The following is an 11,883-nucleotide window of genomic DNA, read 5'->3' as shown; positions in this document are numbered from 1 at the left end:
TTTCTTTTTTCTTTTTTTTAAAAGGAGCCTGTTAATTTCCATAAAATTTCAGTTTTTCTTCTGTGAGTGGAATATGATGGAGATGGCTGCTACTGCTTGTCAATGAAAAATGTGATTAAGCTCTTAAATATTCTCCGTACTGTAGTCTGAAGAACCCTTGCTGAGTCGTCACCAAAAGCAACTCATATATTCCCTTTCTGCATTCTTCAGTGTGGGAGAAATGAAAAAAGGGAAATTATCTGCTTTGAAATGACTCTATTTAATCCCCAATTCAAATTCTTGGGTCTTTACTATTGGTTGCAGTACATCTTCCTTTCAACAGCGATAGCGCAGAATATTTCTTTGCACAAAAGGGAATGACTGGATTTGTATGCTGTATGCATGACGAGTGGAGAAATGAGCTGTGAAGTTACATTTTCTTAACATTTCAATCTGTTTTCAGTCCCATTACGCTCCCTACTGTCATCACTGTAAATGATCTTACACAGTATAGCAGTTGTAGTATGTTTCTCTTCATTCCTATAAGGATCTTGTTTTGGATCAACATGAAGGTTTACGGTTCTCCTGAAAAACAGTATAACGTCTGAAATGCATTGTGCAAAAGGAAACTACCTACTGCAGCTCTTCAAATTCAGCGTGTCACAGTGAAATGTCGCGTTGAACTTTTTCTACATTAATTTAGAAACCAATAGTTACAACACAGTTCGGTTGCTTTTGTTCCTTGATCCTGTCAGGCAGCTATTTCAATAGCTGTGAGAAAAAGTTCTAATAACTAATATAAAGTTTCTTTGCAGTGCACAATACTTTACACTGAAAAATAAAACTCCACATAACATTGTCCTCCCACAGTTAGCTTCATACAATGATCGGGGGAAAACAAATATCACGAGAGGTTTCTTTGTTTTATAATACACAGTACGAATCCTAGAGGACATACACAGGAACAATATAGCAAAAACAATGGGAGAAAAATGGAAATGCATATTTTTGAGTTCATATCTGACTTCAAATAAAAAGTCATCAACATAGCTTATAACATATTTTGAAAAGAGCCTCTATAAGACATTACAATATGGCATTAGTTCCTCATAGCTTTATTTATTGAGATCATATGGAATAATAATGATTTCTACTGCAAAAACCTACAACATGCAATACACGAACAGAAGTGAAAGTTGAATTCTCAAAAAGCCCAAAGTCATTCAACATTGACCTTAAAGGATAGGTTCATACTTTGTCAAGTCTGTCCTAAAACATCAGTCAGGTTCTCATATGAATGGTGAAAGGGGTTTTCCTCACTGAAATCATTCCCCCTGTTCATACTAGCTGTGTAAGATCCCTTTCAAATGTGCTTTCTATGTAAGTGATGGGAACAAAAATGCGTCTCCACAGTAATTTTGTTCGAAAATGCATTTAAAAGTTTATTTGAGGCTTAGTTAAGGCTTCAGCAGTCTGAGTTAGTCATATCAAGTTGATATCTGCCACATTTACAGTCTTTTTAGCATCAAATTCCCTCTTTGTGTTTCCCTGTTAAGCTGCAGTGGAAGTATAGTAACAAAAACAAGGACTTTTGAATGAAAAAGACTGTAATGTTGAACGATATCTACTTGATTTGTTTAATGTGGACGGCTTCATATTAGCGTCAGATATACTTTTAAATATATTTTTACACAGAAGGAAGCTTCTGGATTTTGGTCCCCATCACTTACATTGCAAATGCATTATGAAGGGATCATTTAATGGTCAGTATGAATAGGAGGAATGATTACAGCAAGAAAAAGCTATTTCAATTTTCATTTGTGCACCTAACTGTTGTCTTGAGACGGACTTAAAAAAATGTGAACCTGTCCTTTAAGCTATGCCATAAAGAACATCAATTAACTAAGTTGAATCTACGTATTGATTTTAATAAATATGCTGGACCATAACATCTTATAGCCTCTGTTACAGCATTACTGCCAGTCAGCCATGGGCATAAGAGACACTTAAAGTGAAAGACTGAGAGCACTTGCGCAGTTTTTCAAATCTTGCATCATGCTCATGCTGAGATCTCTGCCTGTGATGATATCATCTTCCTTTATTCTTTCTCATAGAGTATTTCTTAAGATATTGGTATCAGCACGCCAAAGAAAGGGGAATGGCTCACTTATTTAAGTCAAAATACCCTCTTACGCCCTCATGCAAAAGACATTAGGGTTTAAAGAAGAGCTTGAAATTGCACTTTACGTGATACATTTGAGAATTTCAACAGTGTTTCTTCATTCCAGTCACAGTACTGCAGTATACTCTGCCTGGCAAGGAAACCCACTCAAACATGTGTACAAAGACTGAAACGCAACAGAGACACTCATCCAATTAAGGATGATGAATTAAGGGGTTGCTGCCGGACAGGATACCAGGAAATACATCTAAAACCATGCATCATTCAGGTGGCCAAATAATAGTGGAATTAGCCAGCATCGATCTAAACTGCCATTTTTCCCCCCCAACAACATTCATTGAGAAGCGGAAGAGTCACTGTGATAATTGTTGCATTGATCAGACAATTCATCTCCGCTGAAACAAAAAAATACTAATACTTGAATTTGACAGAAGGACCCGAGGAGCTTAAAGGGCAGGTTCACAGTTTTTCAAGTCTGCCTTAAAACAACAGCCAGGAGCCCATATGAACACTGAAAGAGGTTTTCTTCACAGTAATCTTTTCTCCTGTTCATACTGGCTTTTAAAAGATCCCCTTCAAATATGCTTTTGATGTAAGTGATGGGAGCCAAAATCCACAGTGTGTCCACACAGTTATTTTGTGTGAAAATGCATTTAAAATTTGATGTGACACTTAAATGAAGCTTCAGCAGTCTGAATTTATCATAGCAAGTGGATATCTGCCACATTTACAGTCGTTTTAGCATCAAATTCCCTCCTTGTGTTTTCTCAGACAGTGTTTCCCTGTTGAGCTGTGTTGGAAAAATAGTAACAAAAATTGAGACTGTGACATTAAAACGACTGTAATGCTGAAAGATATCTACTTGATTTGACTAATTTGGACAGCTGAAGCTTCATATTAGCTTCAGATAAACCTTTAAATACATTCAATGTATTTTTGCACAGAAGAAGTCTTGTGGATTTTTGTCTTTCATCATCACATTATAATTGCATTATGAAGGGAACAATTTTGAACCCATCCTTTAAGCAGATTTCTCCCCTTAGCCGACAATGATTTAACCTTTGACCTGCAGACATAATGAAAGACTTGGCCTGAATAAAGTGACTGATGCACTGTGATGAGAGATGATGGTGAGACTTAAGGCTTTAAATAATATTATAGGTGTGTCTCATGACCACCTTCATGCACCTGCATATGGCCTTCTAAGATGCCATATGCAGGTGCAACAGTGGGATGACACATTTGAAGTATTTTTTATGATAACACAAAACTTCTGTCATAAAATGAAAGCATTATTTAGGCAACCCAGTGTTTCTTGCAAGGTTTCTGCACATAAACTCTACGCTTTCCTCTATTCACAACCTGTTTCGGATTAATCACTGACTGAGACCAGGCAAGATAAGCTACATTATCTGACTCTAGTTGGTTAATTTTCCTATTTATTGTGTACAGCTCACAAGGACTGACACAGCACCAATAATACTGCTGCAATGGTGAAACCAATAACTTTGGTAAAATAAAATCTGCTACAAAAAAGGTTTGAACTCTTTTTTTCTAATCCTCCAACGAGAAGAAGTTATCATAAGGTACATTTTACTAATGAACAATAAATGAAATTTACCTGATCTTTAGTCTTACCTAAATCACATGACAAACACATATAGACACACATGCAAAGTATCACAGCTTTTTGTTTTGTTTTTTGTATCTGCCATATTTATATTTTGTACTTTTGATATGAGATTAATAAATTAAAAATTAAAAAATGTAATAACATGAAAGTACATTTTTGTTTATGCTGATGTAATTATGCTATGACGATCTGTATTATATGTATTATTATACATCTGTTTGCACAATTATACAACAAAGACTATATTTGCATTGTAGTCGTCAATATATATCGGATTAGGTTCGATTAGATTAGATTAAGGTAAATAGTACTAGACAAGTACTAAACAATGATGCAATTGGCTTTTAACCTTGTTGGCAACAGTTGGCACCCCATTATTTGTGCACAAGCCTGAACATTTTGTACCCAAAATAATGTTACAATTGTTCAACACACAACACATTTAAAAGGTAAATCTTAAAATATTACAACCAACCAACCATCCATGCAAACAAACAAACAAACAAACAAACAAACAAACAAACAAACAAACAAACAGACAAACAGACAAACAGACAAACAAACAACAACTAAAAAGTGTCTCATGGATGGGACAATGTTGCTTAACAGGCCGAACAGAGTGCAATTTAGACATAAAGTGGTGATGTGCATGATATAAATGACTATGAGCAGAAACAACACGTAGATTAACAATACTCGTTTTACAGAATCAAAGACAATTAAAACAATAAAACCATAAAGAATAATTGAAAAAAAAGTAATAAAAGCAATGTAGAGTAAAAGAGACAAAATAGAAAAACAAGACAAGAGAAAAACATCAAACATTAAAAGCAGATTTGAAAAGGTGAGTCTTAAGGAGAGATATGAATTTGATTAGGGTCAGTACCATCACGGAGGGATTTGGGGAGTAAGTGGGGGCAGCAACTGAGAAGGGTCTGCCCCTCCAGATATAGGCATGTCTATACATCACTTATACAAATAGTCGATAAAAATGAGTGGTTTCACACAAAAAAGTAGGATAATTTAATATTTATTTTATTGTATATGTCACATTTGCCTCTCCAGTCTTCTCCACTGGCTCCTCTCTCCTGCTCTGCTCTGATTGGCCCGTGGATAACCCCCCGAGATTTCACTTTATCTCGCGATACTTAGATTCCTTCCCAGTGAGCAGCGGATCCGGAGCTGAAGTCAGTCGCTGTTGTGGCTGCAAGGCAACTCAGTCGGTCAGTGAGTCAGTCCTCTTCTCTCTTCAACCGCGATTCACAGCCTGAGGTTAACCCCACGAGTCTTTTCAACTCACCCACCAACTACTGCCGGTGTCCCTTGAGCAAGCTGCACCCCTTTTCTACACCTTTTACTCCCGCAGGTAAGGCTGCTAACGTTGCGTCTTGTTGGCTGCAGACTCATATGCACACAGCTAGCTCATATGTTCACACTTCAGTTTCTTCCCACCACCACCACTTAAACCTCACTTGTCTTCATTTCCTCTCCTCTAACATGTCTCCCCTTTTTCTTTGTGAAACACTTTCCCGTCCTGTCTTTATGCTCACCTCCTCCGGCTGGTCTGCTCCTGTTATCGGAGCCACAGCAGCAGCAGGAGGAGGAGGAGGAGGAGGAGGATGGAGGAACTTCAAAAGCTCACTGTTGACTCTGTGTCTTAGCTTGTATGCTAACGACACATCTGCTTAGTGTTAAACTGGCTGTGTGCGGGCACACTTTGCTAGCTGCTGAACACTAAAAAACAGCTTCTGGTGTTGTTGTCTTGTTGGGAAAGGTTAGCAGTGACAGGGTGGTGTTTTAGTTGGTGTTTGTGTGTGAATGGAGCTGGGCAGAAACTAGACAAACTTAATTTGGGTAGCTAACCTCCAGCTGGTGTTTGGTAAAGAAATGATTTGTGCACTTACGCTGCTGAAGTCACTGAAACTTAAAATCCCACTCCAGATCAGGGGCGATTTTAGACCCTAAATTTGATCTCAGCACCCTAAAAATAATTAAATGATCATTGTATTTTTATTAATTATTTTTGCGAGCCTGTCTGTTAGAGATGGGACAAACACTTATGCTACAGGTTCAAATGGTGTTTGAACAGCTTTAATGTACTTTGGATAGTTCTGTCATTAATATATAATCTTTCCCTTAGGGTTCATTTACTGTGATTTTTTATTCTGAACCATTATTATTATACACTATAGTAGACCACTCTACTATGTATTAAGTTTTCTTGTTTTAATTTACATTATCCACTGAAATGAGTAGTTTAGCAGGGGGTTTGAACACTTGCAGGACATTGTATGTCAAATTCAGGTCTGATCCTAGAATCGCCTCTGCTCCAGACATTTATTAAAACATTTCAATAAAACAATAGTAGTAAAAAATATAGGAGGAAAAAAGTAACATTATGTACAAAAGTAATATTGGTGTCAAATGATAATATACCTAAGTTTGATATTGTTATTGCGGCAACTTAAAAGCGAATATATATATATATATATATATATATATATATATATATATATATGTATGTATGTTGCACAGTTGAACTGAAGTAGTAGTATATCCAAAATACTTATATTGCACAGTCGTGTGCGTTGAAAAGTAAAGTGCAAAATGTCAGAATCTCTGAATATGTAGATATATTTATTTTTAGGAGTTTAATTGCTGGACGTAATGTGTCTCTTACTTCATAGAAAAGTCCATTTTCAGTGTATGTGAGCTGGAGGCTTCAGTTTCCACATCTCACTTGTGCAAGTTGCATACTTTATTCTTTTTATTGACACTCTTCTATTTTTACCGTCCACTTTGCTGCTTCAGTAATGTAAAATTCCCCATTGAGGTACTAATAAAGGAATATCTTATCTTATACTGGACCAGGATTGATCCAAACTAGTTGTGATGTCCCAAATCACGCTCAAAGGCTCGCTCCTTAAAAATTGTATTTTCAAGGAGCACAGAGAAATTTTCTTTCTTTTTGATTTGAAGAGGGTCTTAAAAGGCAAAGTTAAAGTCCTGTTTGACTCAAATGTATGTTTTCTTCTTGTTCCTACAATTGGATGTTTGAGCTTCACTGTGCAGAGTTTGACACTTGGAGGCTTTTTTCACATTCAGCTGCTGAAAGAGGGTTTAAACAGCGTTAAGGCTTTTGCTACGATCTCTAACATAGTGGAAGTTGTGCAAAAACGAAAAATCGGCCACTAAATACCATTTATGTTTCCCCTAACTTGAACCGCTGAATCGGATGCAAAACTCTGTACTGTGTTTTCACCCAAAAGCCACAGCGACTGAATGGTTACTTTTGGTTGTTTACTCTGATACTCCTCTGTGTCTTTCCAGCGTGTGGAAAATTGAAACATCCTCGAAGATTTTTCCCCTCCCACGACATTTCCTCCCATAAGCCACATGTACTTACCGTTGCTTGTTTTTATGAACTGAAGGTAAATGACCACTTATGTGCCATTGTGCTTCTGCTTTTAGGAATAACAACAAAAACAAATGCAGTGACGTTAAGTTTCTTCTCAGTGGCTCATACTGACCTTCACTGCACATGTTACTGCCTATCCATGCCATTCATTTACAGTGTAATCCTTTTCTGTTTTAGTAGCTACACAGCTGTTAACAGCGTACATTTTAAGGATCTGCTGTAGCTGACATTACGCTATTTCCGGGGTACTGACTGGAGCTATGTGGCCATACCAGACTAAGTGTCCTACTCAGAAGATAAGATAAAACATTGTTTACCTCAAGGGAATCTGAATGTGGCTGAGATTCTTGATATGCAAGGTAAAATGATGAAAAAAATAGAATAAAAGTAGGGGAAAAAAGAAAGCTACCTGTAAACTAGTGCAAATTGAGGGGGCAAAGCATCAATGAAAATGGAGGGCATTGGTTTCAGTGTCCCAGATTACAAGCAGTCTATAAACTGCACATAAAGGTTTATCTATCCTGCATGCACATCTATACAGAAACATGCATCTGTACTGCTATGTTACAATTTACTGCTTATATAATTTACTGTATATTCTACAAGCATAGAAATGTCCAGTATGAATGAAAAAGAACTTGGTCTGAAATTAGTCCATTAATCAGTTAGTCACCAACTATTAAATTAAGAAGAATTTTTTTTTTTAATTTTCTGATTCCAGCTTCTAAAATGTGAATATTTTCTAGTTTCTTTAGACTTTTATGACAATAAACTGAAAATGTTTGTGTTGTGAACTGTTGGTCGGGACAAAACAAAAGATTTGAAGTTGAATCTCGGGCTTTGGGAAACAATTATGGCCCTTTTTTTTTTTTTTTGCCATTTTCAGACACATTATATACCAAACAGCTACTTGATTAATTGAGAAATTAGCAGACAGATTAATTGATAATGAAAATAATGTCAGTTGCAGCTCCGCATTGAAGTAGAAAACGAAATGAAAACTGGGAGGAAGAATGTCGTACAACGTTCATTGCATCTTTGTTGTGTTGGTCTGTTCCTGTGTTGACCCAGAAAGGCATTGTTGTAAATAGTTTTTTGATTTTTTGATTTTTTTATACAACCATTTCTTACATTATCTTACTAATTGCTTGTAAATTAATTGATTTAACAAGCATTTGTACTCCACTCACCGATGTGAAAATGTAGCAGCAAAGCAAAATGTTTATCCTCATAAGCATTTTATTTTTTATTTCACCTTTATTTAACCGTTGTGAGATACATTATTTCTTTTTACAAGAGCGATCTGGCCAATTATGACATATTTAATGATGAAGTTAGATGAAAGTAAATAAACACAGTATTTAGGGGAACAATTATGTGCTAATTTTCATTTATTCTCTGCTATTCTGCAACCTGCAGACTCTGCAATCTCTGAATTGAAAGTATTCCTCACAGGCAGCAGTGTTACTCTGCGTGTCCTGGGCCTTCTCATGTGTTCCCAACACAATGAATAACCTCATGTCTGTGGTGAAAAATAGCTGGTTGAATGAATGGAGTGGGTTGAACGGCTTCTCTTTCATGGCTGGTTTAAGGAGGTCAAGTGTCAGATTGTTATGATAAATGTTGTACATGTTGCAAGCTGCAATGATTTGGGTTTCATATGTCAAACCACACCACAGACTACCAAATACTTGAAATATTTAACATTTTGCAGAAGAACCAGCTGAAACATGTTTAAATGTTCCCTAAATGCCTTCTTACATATCACATCTATCTCTGTGTGCCCATGCATGTATATACTAGCACAGTAATAATCTGGTTATAGTCATAATTGGTTAGTGCAGGACTTCTTAGACGCTATGTTTATTTTAGCGTGTACATGCATGTCTGGCGGAGTTCAAGAAGAAGAGTTTTCAGTTTTGGACCAACCACATCAACCCATCATCTGTTACCCATCTCAAAGCAGGTGTGGAGTATATAAAACAATGACATAGTAAACCACCGCTAGTAATCAGAGGCGTATGAATGTCGAGGCAGCTCAACAAAAAAAAGAAGAAGAGGAAAGAGAACCAATAAACTTAAGATTCAAAGCAGAACTAATCAAGAGCAGGGAGCAACTGGTAAGATCAAAGGCAGATATATCCGCAAGACTGAACAGTGGACACCCCCACACTCTTATTATTATTCCACCTACTGTAATCTAACTTTAAAGTTCAGCATACTAATGTGAGTGCAAAAGTTTAAAAAAGAGTGGTTAAGCCCATGCAATGGGGTCAAAAATGCAAGTCAATGAAGCCTTAGTTAAGATAATTTAGTTAAACTTATTAAACTAATGTCTATGTAACTGTATCATTTATAATCTCTGATATATGGGGTGTAATTACAGAGAAACTGTCAATTGTAAATTATTAAATTATAGCAGCCATTGTTGTTTCTCAGCTGCCAGCCTGGAAACCATCTCTAAAACTTGCTGTCCGGTGCTGTCTGGTCTCATTTGATGCTCTGAGTTTACACATGAACCAGAAAGGCATCGAAGTGAAGCGGATGCAAAGCAGAGCTTCCTTTAGTGGAAAGTGAGGTGGAGGCAGAAGTAAGCAGCAGCAGTAGTTTTCATGGTATGACCAAGAAATAAAATTTCACATTTATATTGTCTGCTGGCTTCCAAACGTCCCTCGAAACAGGAACATAATCATCAAATACATTTAAGTCCTTGTTGAATTGGTTTACTGTCAACCATGTAAACTCAAAATGAGCAGTTTTTTTTAAGTTAAAACATTTTCTAATTCATGTTTTTCATGGTAGTTAGGTTACATTGTGTGTGTAATAAGTTTTTGCTCGTATGCAGTTACCTAGAAAAGTATCTCTCTGTTCCTCTTTGTCTCTTCACACTCTGAATCTTCACACTAGTTTAACATATAAAACACACACTCATACTCAAATCCTGCACTTATTCACACTGAAACACTAGCTTTTTTAACTACAATACTCGCATGAATGTGTTTGTGTGTGGTTTTTATCTGATACAGAAACAATTTATGCAACATTTTCAGTGTGATCATATCATACCTTCTCTTACTGTTTTACTCCATATCATTTTCTAGTCTTTTTGTACTGTAGTAGGTTTTATATATATATATATATATATATATATATGAAAATCAGTGCAATCTTAATGTTATGAGAGACATCTGGTAAGAACATGTTGGAGTGGGCTGAGTTGTTTAAGCAGTAAATCTGTAAAACCTACACTTTTTAAAATTTATTTCAGCTTTTATTTGAATTTGACATTTTATTGCTTGTGTGAGTGTCTTGGTTTGCACGTTACAATCTATAAAACTAATAAGAAACGCAAGCTCAGTTTAGCAGAAAATACTACTTTAAGCTACATAGGTGACTAAAGCAGTTTAAACAGTGTGCAGGTTTGTACCAGCTGGCTGGTGGGAAGTGAAAAATAGTTGCATGTAATGGCAGAATTGGAGTAAATCTTATTCATAATTGTGGGGATAAGAATAAGAAGTGTTTACGTGGTTTGGAGTATTGTTCGGTAATAATGAGAGGCATTCATAAAAACGCTAACAAAGAAAACGTAGAAACAAAAACCTTGTTCCACAGAGTGTGGTGCTGTGCTATTTTTGAGTGGTGACAGATTGCAGTAACACTGACAGAAGTTGGCAGCTTGCAAACCAGAACACAGAGTAGATGGAAATGTCTAGTAAACAGAGAAAAGCACACTGCAAAATATTGTGTATGTAGTTTATATATATACACAGTGCCAGCCAAAAGTTTGGACACGCTTAAATGAGAAAGGCTGGCACTGCAGGTGAACAATGTGAAACGTAAAATATATAATAATAATAATAATAATAAGGCTTAATTAGGAAAGCCAGAGGTTCTGAGTGAAACCTGAAATACCAGCAACCAGTCCAGACCCAAACAAAGAGCTTTGACATCCATAAATCTCAGCACCTAGCAAAGTAATCCTTTAGTCACTGGTATTGATCAACAGCTCTATTCACTCCCTCTTAAGGTGTATTAAGGCAATTTCCTGCTGTGGTGCAAAATGTACCTTTTTCAAAAGTTGTTCCACCAACAGAAAAACACTGTACAGTGAGATGTTTTTATCCACTTTCATCAGCACAATTTCACTCCTTTTTATATAGTGTATAATCTTATAATTTCACATCTTATTTTGATTCTCTTTCTTTTTAGGTTTGTATATTTAGGACACACACACCATAATTGAATTTAGTCTTGCACATTTTCCTTCAGTTTCCCAAGTTACATAACACTGTTATACGTATTATCTTTATCACATAAAAAAGGCACAATCACATAGACTTATAGGAAACGTTGCTACTTGCACAGTTTCAGCAAGTCCTCACGATTCTGTGATATTAAACATGTCAAAGTGGTGTTATTAAACGCGTACTCGCCCATTCTGTTTGTCATCGCCAGTAAATATTAAACACAGGGCCCCTATCTGCCTCTTATCTGCTGAATGTGGTGGAGTGCAGTTTTCTGCCGTTGTGCTTTGATTTATCGTTGATGCACATCCTTCCAAAGCCATTTCAGTCTCTTCTCTGATGAGTGCCCTTAATCAGCACATTTTGCCACTCCGCGTCCTTGTGGCTGAACTTTTTTTTTCCTTTTAGTGTCAAATATTTAGTCCAT

The 11,883-nt window shown here is 36.4% G+C and overlaps 1 protein-coding gene across 1 annotated transcript in view; it reads left to right on the top strand.

Annotated features, from left to right (window-relative positions):
- The first annotated feature begins 4,987 nt into the window (after positions 1 to 4,987).
- glceb (glucuronic acid epimerase b) overlaps positions 4,988 to 11,883 on the top strand; it is a 54,875-nt gene continuing 47,979 nt past the window's right edge. Inside the window, exon 1 of the mRNA XM_062425014.1 lies at positions 4,988 to 5,160. The gene's annotated coding sequence lies outside the window, so the exon portion shown is untranslated. The remainder of the gene's footprint in view (positions 5,161 to 11,883) is intronic.

Source organism: Scomber scombrus, chromosome 1 (genome assembly GCF_963691925.1).
Source record: "Scomber scombrus chromosome 1, fScoSco1.1, whole genome shotgun sequence".
NCBI lineage: Eukaryota > Metazoa > Chordata > Actinopteri > Scombriformes > Scombridae > Scomber > Scomber scombrus.
Note: the sequence above shows the minus strand (reverse complement) of the source record. Positions and strands in the feature narration are given on the sequence as shown.